Consider the following 14,284-nt stretch of genomic DNA (forward strand, 5'->3'; position numbering starts at 1 on the left):
ATCTTCTGACAAAAAAATATATAAATAAAATATTCCCCCATATTTTTGACTGCTGATACTTTGATCACCTCTTTATGTAGTAATTTTTTTTAAACAATTTTCTATAAAGCAAACAGGCAAAGATGAGCAATTTAGCTTTGGCTGCTCATCACTCCCTTTTATTATTAACAGTTCAGAGATCTTTCTGTACTGCCACTCAATATTGGTGATATCTGTGTCTTTTAATTGTCAACAATGCTCCTTCAGGATTCTTCCAGCTTGAACCTGCAGGACTTAAAGCATCTTAAATGTCCGTGTGTACTAATCAATTTAAATCTGCTGTCAAGTGATAACAGCTTATTAACTAGGTAGGTCTGGAGAGGGCACAGCCAATTGAAGAACTATTCCTTGAAGCCCCCCTAGTGTAGGATGACTTGAAGCAATTGTACATGGGAGGAACAGATAGTCTGTCTAATGAAATTAGTTCCCTAGATCAAAACTAACTGTACTCTCAACCCTTTGGGGAGAGCCTTAAAAAAATTCTAAGAGGCTATGAAGTCATGGAAGAGCAGGAGCTCACTGTACACAAGGTCTGTTCCAATCCCAGACATGCCAAGGACCATTGGGGACTGTAGGTCATTTAGAAAGTTGAAGTGCAGAAAACAACCACACACTGAAAATAATCTTACTTCTACAAGGTTTACAGAGATACACCCTTGTAATACGTACACGGATGGACCTTTCACGACCTTGAGTGAGTCCTGAAATTTGGGCTTTGTGGTGTATCTATCTACAGGTGAGTCCAGATACACTGCTTAGACGGAGTCTCAGTAATGGAGACGTGCATTTCTGTGAACCGAGGGCACCACTGCTCCTTGTGCACAAGACTAGTTTGGTGCCTTTAAATTTATTAAGGCCTATGTTCTCGTTTTGCCCTCTTTATTCATTAAGAACCCCCGCCCCCTTTCCAATTCTTCCCTGTGGAGGGAGCTGCTTCTAAATCCTTCCCTTTCCACTTCACCTTTACTAAACAGGACCAGAAAGTCTGTTTTAAAATGCAGACCGCTGATTTCCAACAGAGGGAAGGTGAAAACAATGGAAATAAAAAGGTCAGAGCATCCCTCAGGTGCGCCACAAAGCTATTTGTGTGTGTTTAAACTTTTGTGGCTAAGAACTGGCTGAAAAGTGCCTATTGAGAATGATTGAACGGGAAGGAAAGAAAAGCCACAAGCCAGTGACATGAGGGACTGCAGACTTGGCCTGTCCATAGTTTGCAGAGTTGGGTAGCAATGCAGAGAAGAAATGAGAGTCCCTGTCATTGCCAGGACTAAATGGTGTGAAAAGGAAAGGGACATCACAAATGAGGCCACAGGGCAGGTCCTGAATAAAATACCAGGAGAAGTAGAAAGAAACACCCTGACAGCAAGTCACGGGGCCCTGAGCCCATCTTAGAACGATGTTAGTGGGCACAGGGAGGCACCAACATAAATTACACTTTGTGGGTCATTTCAATCATTTAGGAGGCACTAAAACAAGAATGTCTCCACTTGACAGAGACTTGGCTAACAATTTGATACAAGAACACCCTTGCCCTAAAAATAAAGAAATAAGAAGCAAATCCTCAAAGGCCTATCTGTTCATGTGACTGTCAGCTCTCTGAATCTGAGGGTTCAAGAGCCATGGATTCAAGCAACTTGAGATTTAAAATATTTGCACACAAAATTTATGTTTCTACTGAATATCTACAAGCCCTTTTCCTTTTTATTCCCCAAATAACACAGTATGACCAAACACAGTAATAACACTGAAGTAATTGAGAGATGACAGTGTTCACTTGTTAAACTTGAACAGTCACCATTTTGAGTAAGGGACTTGAGCAGCCTTGGACTTAGGTTTGACAAATAGACCTGCCTTCTCCAACCTCTGTTTTTCAAAAATGCTTTTGTTGCCTTAAGCAACTCTGAATTTATACAGAGAGATATAGAAAAGACTCCCCATAGATACATAATCTATAATTTATACACTTTTCCAGCAAAATATATTTTAATAGTTTTAAGAGCACTATTTAAATGTGGTGATAATATGGTTTCTTTTATTTTCTTTACCCCAAATTGTGTTGAAAGTACTGGAGACTTATATTCAAAGCAGAGCATTATTTCCTGAAATTTTTCAGAGGCCATCTCATGAGAGATGGAATTACTTAAAGAGCCGGATTCTGGCATATCATCTAAAAGCTACTATGCAGGTAAATTCAGTTTCCCAGTCACCAAGTGCCAGGCTGACCCAGATGCAGACTGGCGTGAACCCCTAAGTGCCACCAGGCAGTTTAAATGCGGATTCAATAGAGATTCTATTTTAATTTTTAAACTGGCATTGCTTTTTTTGCAAAGCCCCAGGGCATGTGAAGAGTAAAATATACCAATCATTAAAATATTTAAATTCAGCAGCAGTGATTAATAAAACATCAAACTGGAACAGTTTACAAAAAGTGGTCTAGGTATGTCCTGTCTCCACAGAACTGTCTCATGCACCCCAACCCTCTTCACCTCTGAACATTCCTTGCACTTCAACAGCTGTATGCTAAGCATTTTCACATTTTTAAAGTTTGAAATGTGATCATCTCTCATTCTTTGAGCATTTACAGTTAATAGATCCAGTTTGTTCTTGCTTGTACCATGTGTATGCCCCCCCCAAATTCTATATTGGGAGGGTCATAAACTGGGGACATAGGACAAAGGCATTTTTCAGGTGGGCTTTTTTTAGGTCAACCATTTTTCAAAAGCATTTAGTTATTTATTTAGTAATTCTTCCCAAGTGCATGTGTATGGACATGAATGTATATATGCAAGTTTACATGTTGGGGGCACACGTGTATGTGAGTGCATATGAGTTTATATGCATGTGAAGGCCCCAAGTCAATGATGAGATATTCATTGACTATTCTTCCATCTCATTCTTTTGAGGTAGGGCATCAGAACCAAACCCAGAAGTTATTGATATGAGGAAGCTCAGCATTCTTTCCTGAAATTTTTCAGGGACTTTCTCATGAGAGATGAGAGTAAGAGTCTATAATTTTCTCACTGACCAGCTTGTTCCAGGGGATCCCATTTCTCTGCTATCCAAGGTTGGAAATATAGGAAGACAGCCATGCTATTGAGCACTTACTTGAGTTCTGTAGTCTACAGGCTTTAGGATAACTTTCTTTTTAACCTCAGAACTCACAAGAATCCCTTCAGATACTGTGACAACCATCCCCAATCAGCAGTCTTTCTCCATAATTGTATTGTCTGTTCTTTCCAGAATGTGAACCCATCAGTAACATCACATCCAACCAACAATTTAGAACACAAGAGACCACTCACTGTCTTCCAGGGAAAGATGGAACATGGATGTGGTAGAGACGATAATCAAACTTCCTATCAGGGGACCATAGCATTTATCAAAATCTGTGTTACTGTGCTTACAGGCAAGTGCCAGTCCCTCCATGGCATAGAGCATTGAAGAGGATAATCTTCCTACAACCATTGTTAGAATTCAAAGTAACAAATGGTGAGTGTTTGAAAACCCTTTGCAAACAACAATGTACTTCAGATGGAAGTTACGGTATTTTAGATGTATGGGGTTAGTCAGATTCTAGTTAGATTTCTTCCCATTCTGTGTTCTTTTAAGGAGACTTTTATACTTTCAATCCAAATCTTGGGCTTTTTATTTTTGTTCATTTATTTGTTTGCTTTTTGTGTGCATACACGTGGACTGTTTATTCATCTTCAAGTACAGATTTGTGTGGGTGTGTTTGCACATATGTATATGCCACAGGACAACCTCATTCCTCAGCATTCTTCAGGTACTGTCCACCCTTCTTTTTCTCAGTGGCCTAGAATTTGACCAGCAGGCTAGGATGGCTGGCCAAGTCTATGGATCCACCTCCCTAGCACTAGGATTAGAAGCCTGCACCACCATGTTTAGGTTTTCTGTGTGCGTTCTGCAGAAGAAATTCAAGTCCTCCTGTTTATCAAGTCCTCCTGTTTACAAGGCAAGCACTGAACTAGTTCCTCAGCCCTCTTTGTATTTTTTTTTCAGTGTGACCTTGAGAAAGACATCCTGAATTGGTTCACTTTAGACCCAATGGCTAGAATCAGCTGAGTAACATAGTTCATTGTCCTTCCCAGTGACCTACCACTCCACCCCAAAATCATTCCTCATAGATTCTGGTATAATTTTAAAAACGCTCTCCCTTTCCTGAGCAGAAACAAGAGGAGGAGTGGATTGGGGTTGGGTGGTGGGAGCAGAGGGGAGTGGGGGGAGGAACTGGAAGGAGATGAGGGAGGGAAAACTGTGGCCAGGATATAAAATTAATTAGTTAACTAAAATATGGACTCCTTTTTCTTGATTCTGGTGTTATCAACATAATTCTTGCTATTGACAGCAATGTCCTACTTTCTCTAGCTAGCTCATATAAAATATCCCCAAATAAAGAGTTGGCTACAATTTACCTAAATAAATAAACTGTGGAAACACTTGAAGATTGGACAAATACACAGAGTAGCAGAGAGTAATGTTTTGAAAGAATGACTGTGAATAGATGGGCAAGGTGAGAATTGGAGCCACATAGTAGTATTTGCTCTCAGGGTAGCTTGCTGGGTCCACAAACATAATTCTCGGGTGAAATCATTGCCAATGACAGCATGCAGATTTAGAGGTCAGAAAGAGTGGGGCAGACCTTCCTCAAACAAAGTTGAGGCCAGTTAAGCCAGAGTTCAGCAGTTCTCCTTCTTCCTCCAACCTGTGGAACTTCAGAAGGCTGTACCATTGGCAAGCTCTACGGGGAAAGGAAAAGAAAACACAGAGCCACCCCTGGTTTCTTACTGCCTACTGGCCCTATAGAAGAAGTCCATAATGATCCTGGGTATCATACCTATGTCCTGGAAAGCTTAGAGACACTTCAAATTTAACCTGATATGTGGCAATTCATTACAGAGCTGCCTATTGATGCCTCACCTAAACATAAAGCTTCTCCATTCTTGCAAATGATTTCTCAAGAATATTAACTAGAAATCAGCCTACAATGATGGCTTTTCTGTTGCTGTGATAAAACACTATGATCAATGCAACTTAGAGAAGCAAGAGTTTGTTTAGGCTTATGTTTGCAGAGGGTTAGAATCCATCATGGCAGGGAGCCATGGCTGCAAGCTGGACTGGTGTCAGGAGCTGAGAGTTCACACTGTGAACAGCAAGTATGAAACACAGAGTGCAAACTCAAGAAGCTCACAGTTTATAATCTCAAAGCCCACCCCAAGTAACATTCCAACAGTGCCATACCCCCTAAGTCTCCCAAACAGCCCCACCAACAGGGGACCAAGTGTTCATCTGAACCTAGGGGGGATGTTCTCATTCAAACCACTATGTATGCAGTCATATATGACACTGTATACCACGAAACAAGACTGTACAAACATGAACAAAACTTGACAGGAGAAACAGACCAGTAATGACTTTAATCTAAGAAATGGTAAGCATGAATATAAAATTTTTTTTAAAAAAAGTCAATAAATAGGACAGTATTCAAAATGAGAGAAATCTGAAATGTCACATTAAAGGAAGCTTGGCACTATGATCATGTCTCACCCACTCAAGTTGTTTCAGGAGAAGGAAGGGAAAGGGAAGCAAAAGCAAACATCAAGCAGGTAGAGTGATGGAGATTGTGATAGCATATTAAAGCTGTACTATTCAAGTGTCTTTGTATTTTTGCTTTATTTTCCTTTTTGAGAAAGTCTTTAGCAATATAACCCAAGCTGGTCTTGAATTCCCATTCTTCGTGCTGTCCTTTTTCAGTACTGTGATTGCAGATACATGCCAACAGTCCCAACTCACTTCTTAGTTTTTCCTGAAGTTTAATGTCCGCATTGTTATCAGAGACACCCACTATCCCAAGAAGGATTTTAGAAGGGTCATGAGTGGGTGACTTAGTAACTTTCCCATTGCTGTGATAAAATACTCTGACCAAAACAATTTACGGGAAGAAAGGGTTTATCTGGGCTTACAGTTCTAGAGGGATATAGACTACCATGGTGAAGAACACATGCAGCCAGTAGGGAAGGCATGGCAATAAGAACTCCCTGGTGGGTCACATTGTAACTGAACTTGGGAAGCAGAGGGAGAAGAGGAAATAGGACAGGACTATAGAAGATTCAAGGCCTGCCTCTAGGGTGCTACTTCCTCCAGGGAGACTGTACCTCCCCAAGATTCCACAGCTTGTCCAAACAGTGCCAACAGCTGGGGACCACAGTTTCAAGCAAACACGCCTGAATAGGATGTTTCACATTCAAACCACAATAGCTGGCTTGTATAAAATAGTTGCAATACTGTGTGTAGTCAATAACATCAGCTACTTTTTCACAATTTCTAACTAGAAAAGAATAAATGACAGGCATTTGACTGCTATTATACATTATACAACTTACTTATTACATAGAATTGTTATAATGTTATGTCATATTACATACCTTTTAAGTAGCTTATTGTTTTAGAGAATGGAGTGATTCAATATTCTTGCCTCAAACACAAGCTCCTATATGACTTCTAATCCTAAAGAAGTCTCATTGTTTTCAAGTATCTAGGATTGTATTTTAATATGTAGAAAAGGCTAATTCAGCCTTGTAATCTTGAAGCTGCTCCCCTGGTGGTCAGGTCTTCCTGACTGTGGTAGGTAATAAAGTTAGCACAGAGCCAGTGTGATCACAGAGCTTCTTCCACCTGCAACTATGCTGGGATAATGGGCAGCCACCAAGACGGAGCCATTTCTAGCAGGTGTTCTTATAAATATGCTTCAGTCATCCAGAATAATTGCTTCCAATAAAGGCCAAGTGTACAGTTCTGACAGGGTTGTCTTTGTGAGTTTGTGATGCTTATAAACCTGTCATAATAAATGTCTTCTTGCATTTCTATCCTCCAACCAAGCTAACAAGCTGGGTTAGTTTTTTTTTTTTTTTTTTTTTTTTTTTTTTTTTTTAAGGAAATAATTTCATATGTTGCAATCAAATTTTGCATTTCATAGGTTGCATTGAGCCCAAGTGTCCTATCGATCAGTTTGGCTAGTTTCTTGATTTATTCCTATAAGGCTGGGGTAGAAGCCCCACCCTGACATATGCATTATTTTGTATTTATCTTGGTAAACCTACCACTGCTTATATGATGGCGCTGGGACCCTGGAGTCATCTCTTAATTGTCTTAGTTTCAAAGGACTCAAAGTAACTGACCATTTTACCTAACAGCCCTGTTTTCTAAAGACCGCTAATCTGTGACTATGACTTTACCTGAGTGTCACTGTCCATTCAGGCTGCCAGCACCTCTCACTTGAGGTAACTATAAGTTGCTCACTATCTTTCACCCTTCTGTGTTCCACCTTTGCCTCACCCCTTTGCATGCACTATCCCCAACCAACTGATCATAAGAAAACACAGCTTTGAGAAGTTCCCATCTTGTTTAAAATCATAGACTGGATCACCACTGCATTCAAAAAGCAGCCCAAGAACTCTGGCCAGGCCCAGAGTTCTCTGCATCATACTTTCCTTGCCCCACCTCCACCACCCAGATTCTATGTAAGCTATTGACGGCATTCTTAATTCAAGCCACATTGTTCTGAACTCTGTACCCCAGTAGCATGTCTTCATTAAACACAGTGTTCCCAGATACTGAAGTTGAGCAGCAGGCTCTGAAAATGACACTCAAGACAATAATGCTCAGCTGGAAGAAAACAAACTAATCTAAAGAAAACCTTTAAATGCCCATTAGACTGAAGGCTTCCACCTCATAACCTTAACAATGATGCTCTGCCCCAGTGCCTCACTCTGCTCTGCATACTGAGTGAAACAGTAGCTCACTTTCTGCCTCTCCAGTACCCAGCACTACAGATCAAAGCCAAGTTGTAAGAATGATATACTTTTGAACTTAAAATGGACAGGTTGTACCATTAGGCATTTTCAAAGCCATACAATTCATACCCTGGTAGCCTTGGGGCTGAGGTAACCTTCGCTTTCACAACATGCTGAGAACAAGGCTGCTGAACCATGAGTCCCAGCCACTGAAAAAAACCTTTCCCCTCATACACACTGGCAGAAGAGATGGAGATATACTTTCATTGTTGCCTGCACAAGTTCCCTGAAAAGGGAGAAGACGTTTGTTATCTAAAGGCTTGACTGGGGTGAAATAATAGATCTCTTCCTCTTCATTTCTGAAAGAGAGAGAAGATAGGAGCTGTTAGCTCTTGGAGCAAGAGCTTTTGGAACCAGAATAACATAATATAGAGAAAGAATGGCTCCAGACCTTGTGGTTTGGTGAACCCAGACATGAAAGAAAACGTGATGTGGAAGTTTTCAAAGCATCTAGTTTTGTACAAGCCCCCCAGATGAACTTCATAGACCAGCTGAGAGAAGACTGTCAGAACTCCAGAAATGTGTGAAAAGAATTTGTCAAGTATCTTTGCAATCAGTTGACCAATAGGGTAAATTAATCTTGGAAGCACATACAGCAGTGTTGTTTCTGAAACATGTCCTGTGCTGAAGAAACACTTCTTATATTTCTAGCATCAATCTTTAGGGTGCCAAAGCTCATTGAAGTTGATAGGAGAAACCAGCCAATGATATGTGCATGGTACAACTTTCTGATGCTGTGTTTGGAAATCCTTGCAACTACCTATATTTTAGAGCCAGGAGGTGAACACCTTCCAAAGACAAGCTGGAAAGACACTCCTACAGATCTCCACATACAAAGCTCTGCTAGGTTTGTTTGTTTCCTTTGGCCTGTCATGCATTTGGCTTTATATTTCCAGCTCTGATTTTACTTTTTCAGTGGACTTTTTTCTTATTCTCAGTTATTCTTGCTGAAATGATAACTAACAAATGGAGATACATGTCTCTTATATGGCAGATTACATGAAACTTTTAATGCCATGTCTAATTCAAAAAACATAGACCTTACATAATTACAAAGCATGGTCCCTGATATTGTCTAATGCTTATAAGAGTTACTAACCTATATTTTGGGACCTGAGGGATACTCAGATTATTTGTTTTATTTATTGTTTATCATTACATTATAATCCTGTATATTTAATTGTGATGGTTATCTTCTATTATTCATAGAAAGACTAGCACTTATGGTGATATTTTGTTTGTACTCTAAGAAATAAAATTTGCCTGAAGATCAGAGGACAGGACAGGCACTAGATTAAACATAGAGGCCAGGCAGTGGTGACACACACTTTTGGACCCTATACCTTTGCTCCCAGTATTTGGGAAGCACACATGCCATGAATCCCAGCACTGGGAAGGTTGAGACAGGAAGTGATATAACTGGGCCAAGAAAAGGAATATAAGGTTGGAGAAGAAGTGAACCTAGTCCCTTTTGGATGAGGACTCAGGAGCATTCAGTCTGAGGATTCACGGAGATAGGATCTTCCCCTTTCAGCTAAGAAGATGGCAAGATGAGAAGTGGCCATGGCTTATTGCCTCTAATCTGTCAGCATTTACCCCAATATCTGGCTCCAGGTTTTTATTATAAGACCAACTAGGTCTTATACTAAATGCAACAAGCACTTCCTACTCCCCTATGATCCTAAAGATTTTTTTCAGGGTTCATATTATCAATAATTTACATGTTAAATACGCAACAACTTCATAATTCATTTTTATCCTAATGAATGGGCTTCTCGTGCCTCAAAATTATCTACTGTAGGTCACAAATATCTTTGGTTTTATGTACAATTAAAATCGTTGCTCTAGATACAAAGAGAAGAGAGACATATAAGAGGAGAAGGATGGAGAGTTCAGTTGGACTCATTCTCTCCTCAAACTAACTGCTTCCTTTGTTAGCACCCCTCTCTTCCCACTCCACTTATTCCTAGAATTTGAGTTATACTTGCCACCACAGTAAGTACCAAGCCCAGGTGTCCTGTGTAGGAGTCTCCATCCCCTTGGTAATCAACACATATTTCAAAGTCAGTCTATGCAAAACTAGGCTCACCTAAATTTTGACTTTCAAACTTCCTGGGCAATGTAGCTCAGTTAAGGACCTGATAACCAAATCCATCCTCTAAACCAGAAGGAGTAAGAGAAGCAGTGAGAAATGACCTTTGACTCATTTTTTCTCACTTATCTCACACTCAGCCATCACAAATCTGGCAATTCTCTCTCTTTGATATTTCCTATATTTTCCCTCTCTATTTTGCCACTATGTTGTGAATTCAAACTACCACTACCTCTTGTACTGTCTGACCATGGTTACTCTTCCCTTACCCTGACCATTTCCAATTCAGTCTTCACGCTGTACTTAGTACAACCTCTCTAAACAGAAGATAAAACCTGCCCTTCTCTAATGTAACCTCTCCTGTTTCTCCCATTTCTATCCAAGAATTTGGCCCCTCCTTTCTCATCCACCCAAAACTATCACCAGCTACTCTATAAATCTATGCTCCAAATACACTGGCTCTCTTATCTGCTAAAATGCATACTTTCTTTTCTCAGTACTACTCAGAAGACATTCTCCTATTGCCCCCTGCTAATTCAGGCAACAGCTACTTCATACTGCTGTGGCTTTGCATGACGTCTGCAATTGGCCTCTATTTAATCTGTAAAATGGGAATAATAACAGTGCCTAGCTTTAAAGGTAACTCATGAGTTAACATAGATAATACACAAGACAGTGCCTGATATATAATGGTTACCCAATTAGCTGCCTAATACTGTTACTATCATAAGAGCCTTTTATAGTTCAAATGCCATTTTTTTACTATCACCCACTGACATATATGTGTGTATACATTTTATTTATTGTTTTACTTATTTTTATGTTAATTTGTAATCATTATTCTCATGTTATCCTTAGAAAGATTAGCAGTTCCCATTCTCCCACAGTGATTCTACATTTTTTCAGAGCTCATTAGTCCAAAAGCAGGTATAACCTGCCTTTCCTTATACATATAAAAATAAATAAAGTCCTCTTCCATACCCATATACTAGGAAATTCAATTACTTTGTGGTTTCTGTATAAATGTTCGTTAAATTGTTGAGTCATGAGTATTTTATGTCAATTTTCTCCTCTCATATTTCTAAACAGAGATTATCAACAGTATTTCATATAAATGATTTAACTTTTGGCCAGGCAGTCATTTTTATTTATGGCTCAGAAGAGACAAAAGATTACACCCCAAATGAAAGATACAGGAGTTCCCCAGCTTTAACTTTGTGTTACCCCTAATCCTAACCTAATATCCTAATTTCTTCCAGCAAGCTAGCTTTCTCTGCTTGGTACTATGTGTCCTAACTGAGCTGTGATGTCAATAGGCAAATTTTTTCCTAAGCTCTGTGTTGAACTGGTTGGAATGTGCTAAAGCTGAATCCAACACTTGTAGAAAACAGTGTTCACTGAGAAAGTTATTTTGCACAGTTGCACATGGCATTGAGCCCATAGTCTAAACTCTCAAATGTCTGCCTCAGTATCAGGAGGGAGACTGTATTGCAGAGATGTATAATTCCTGAAAACACAAGATGTACTAGGATTTCACACCTACCGCTTACTGCAAATTCATTTTTGTGCCAGAAACTGCATAAATGATTTTTGTATATTATTATTTTCATCTTCACAGATCCTTGAGCTTTTAATCCCAATTTAACCTTGAGAAAACCAAGAAAAGTAATTTCTCTGAGGTCATAGTAACAGAGCTGAGGTGTCTCCCTTCCTCACCTGACACTGCAGAACCCATGTCTTCACTCACACTGTGGCCTTTTCAGCATGGGTGCTGCAAAATAGCTAGGCACAATGTGATCTACGACTTTGTCATTCTGCTTCTCTCAAACTATCTGGATGAACTTGGAAAAACATTGTCCATTCACGCTTGGGTATAATAAGTAGATTCCAGTAGGAAACAGTGGAGAGGACACTACATCTGGACCATCACAAATGACGCATTCTTGCTGTCTCTGGCCCTCCCCTTCCTAGGTTCCACACCTAAATTTTCCTAGTCTCCCGTGGCTTGTAAAACCACCCATCCTCCTGGCTGTCTGATGCTTGCTCACTCTTCCCCATTACTTCCTTCCCTACATGTCTCACGGTCCCAGTCTGAAAACAGACTGGTCCATTTCCACATCTGTTAACTGAGCCACTCACTATAAAGGGCTTTGGAGTAGATTATCTCTGATATGACTTTGAGCTCCTATAAATGATTGTTAATAAAGTGCTTCCTAAAAATCTTACCAGAGATGACTTCACTGGAGAGAGTATTTTCCACTGGAGGCTTACCTCCCAGCCCATGCTGTGTCTGCACTGGCATACCACCTGCTCATGTGTGAAAGACTTATACTTTAACCCAACAGGATTCTTTTTTTTTTTTTTTTTCTGTTACCAAAGTTGTTTGTTTGTTTGTTTGTTTAAAAAAAAGGCCTGGTCATTATACATTCACAAAATTGTATTTCTTGAGTGAATGCTGCCCAGAAACATAGAATGGAATTTAAAATATGAGGGGGAAGGAATCAATTTGGAGCAGCTCTATTTTCATATGCTTGTATTTAATCGATTTGATCTACTCATCATTGCATATTCATTTCAAAGTTTTCATGGCCAAAAGGGGGAAAATGGTAGAAAGGATTAATTTCCCCTTGTTCTGCTAATGGAATGATTTTTCTACTTGACATTCTGAAAGTCTCAAAAGAACCAGCATTCCCAACCACAGTCAAATGGACGCAAAATTGCTTGGGGTGCGTGGGTGTGAAGATATCCACCATCTTCCTGGCGCTGAATCCTCACATGCTACTCTAAATGTCAACTTCATTCTGAGCTTCATACCTACCCAAATTAAGAGGTCTGGCATCTCCCCAGGAACATCTTCACAGATTCTGGAGACAGGAATATACCTATTCTTCCAGATGTCTTTTGAGCATGAGCAACAGTGATAACAGCACTGTTATTTAACCAGCTACTGAATGTGCCCTGGTGATGTCATGTTTCTTGTCCAAATGACTCTAGAATGGGAGCAACAATAACTCACTCACAGACCTGCTTGGAAACTGAACAAGGCCATGGAGATGGCTATACTTTATGGGCAGAAGATAGAATGTGATTTGGGGCTCTTATTTTCTAACTTTGGTGCCTAAGTGATCATTTATTAATATGACATTTCTCTATGTCACTGAAGGCAACTCCTTTTAACTCTCTAATCCATGTATTTCTTATCTATTGCCTGGAATAATAATTGCACAGGCCGTTATAATGATGAAATTGCACAAAGCTATTTAGGACCCAGCACAGAGTAAATGGTCAGTAGATATCAGTTATTGTGAATTCTAGCATGCAACTGGGTAATGAACATTTAGGACCAATGGCCCATCACGAATTCTGCCAGTATCTGTATATCCTATGTATGTGTATTAAATGGCAAGGAAGTGGAAAAAAAGAGAGGGGAAAAAGAAAATGACTATTTCCTTACATGAACAAAAGGAGAAAATACCAAGAGTAATTTGTTCTTAATTCATGTGTTCCACTAAGACAAAGAAATTAAAAACTTGGCCTATTTCTAATGAGGTACACTGCCATTCACCCACCACTGGCCTTGGCCTTCTCTGTCTTATCACTTATTAGGTTTTGGTTTCTTTTTTTTTTTTTTTAAACAGTCAACTGAGGGAATTTGGATGGAGTCTCATTGTGAGTCTTTAAGAGTGCATCAGGTCATAAAACAGAATGGTTCTATCTATATGGAAATGTAGATTTCAAATATATCCATCCTAATAATCAAATTATAAGGCAAATGTTCTTCTAATAGGAAGCTAATAAAAGTTGATTCTTAAAGCTGCCTGGAGCTATAAGCAATAAGAAACAGATTTATATTATAAAGCTTTTCTGTTTTGTTCTCCTTTTTCCTCCACTTTCATGCCTATTCTAATAACTAGATAGCTCAAGCTTCAGCTAGCAGGAAATAGATTTTTTTTAAAAAATCAACATTTTTGACTGAGAATTGTATACACACACACACACACACACACATGCACACACACACAGAGGCAGAGGGGGAGGAGAGAGGGGGTATATGCACATACAAAAAGAGAAACATGGCATATGCAAAGAGAAAGGAACACATGCACTCGGGACACACACATACACACAGATAGAGAGAAACACATGGAGTGAGAGAGACAGAAAGAGAGAGAGAGAGAGAGAGAGAGAGAGAGAGAGAGAGAGAGAGAGAGAAACATACACATGATACAAAGAGAGAGAGAAAACACAGGTTATACACAGTGTAAAACACACACACATTTAT

This window comes from Onychomys torridus, chromosome 17 (genome assembly GCF_903995425.1).
Source record: "Onychomys torridus chromosome 17, mOncTor1.1, whole genome shotgun sequence".
Classification (NCBI taxonomy): Eukaryota; Metazoa; Chordata; class Mammalia; order Rodentia; family Cricetidae; genus Onychomys; species Onychomys torridus.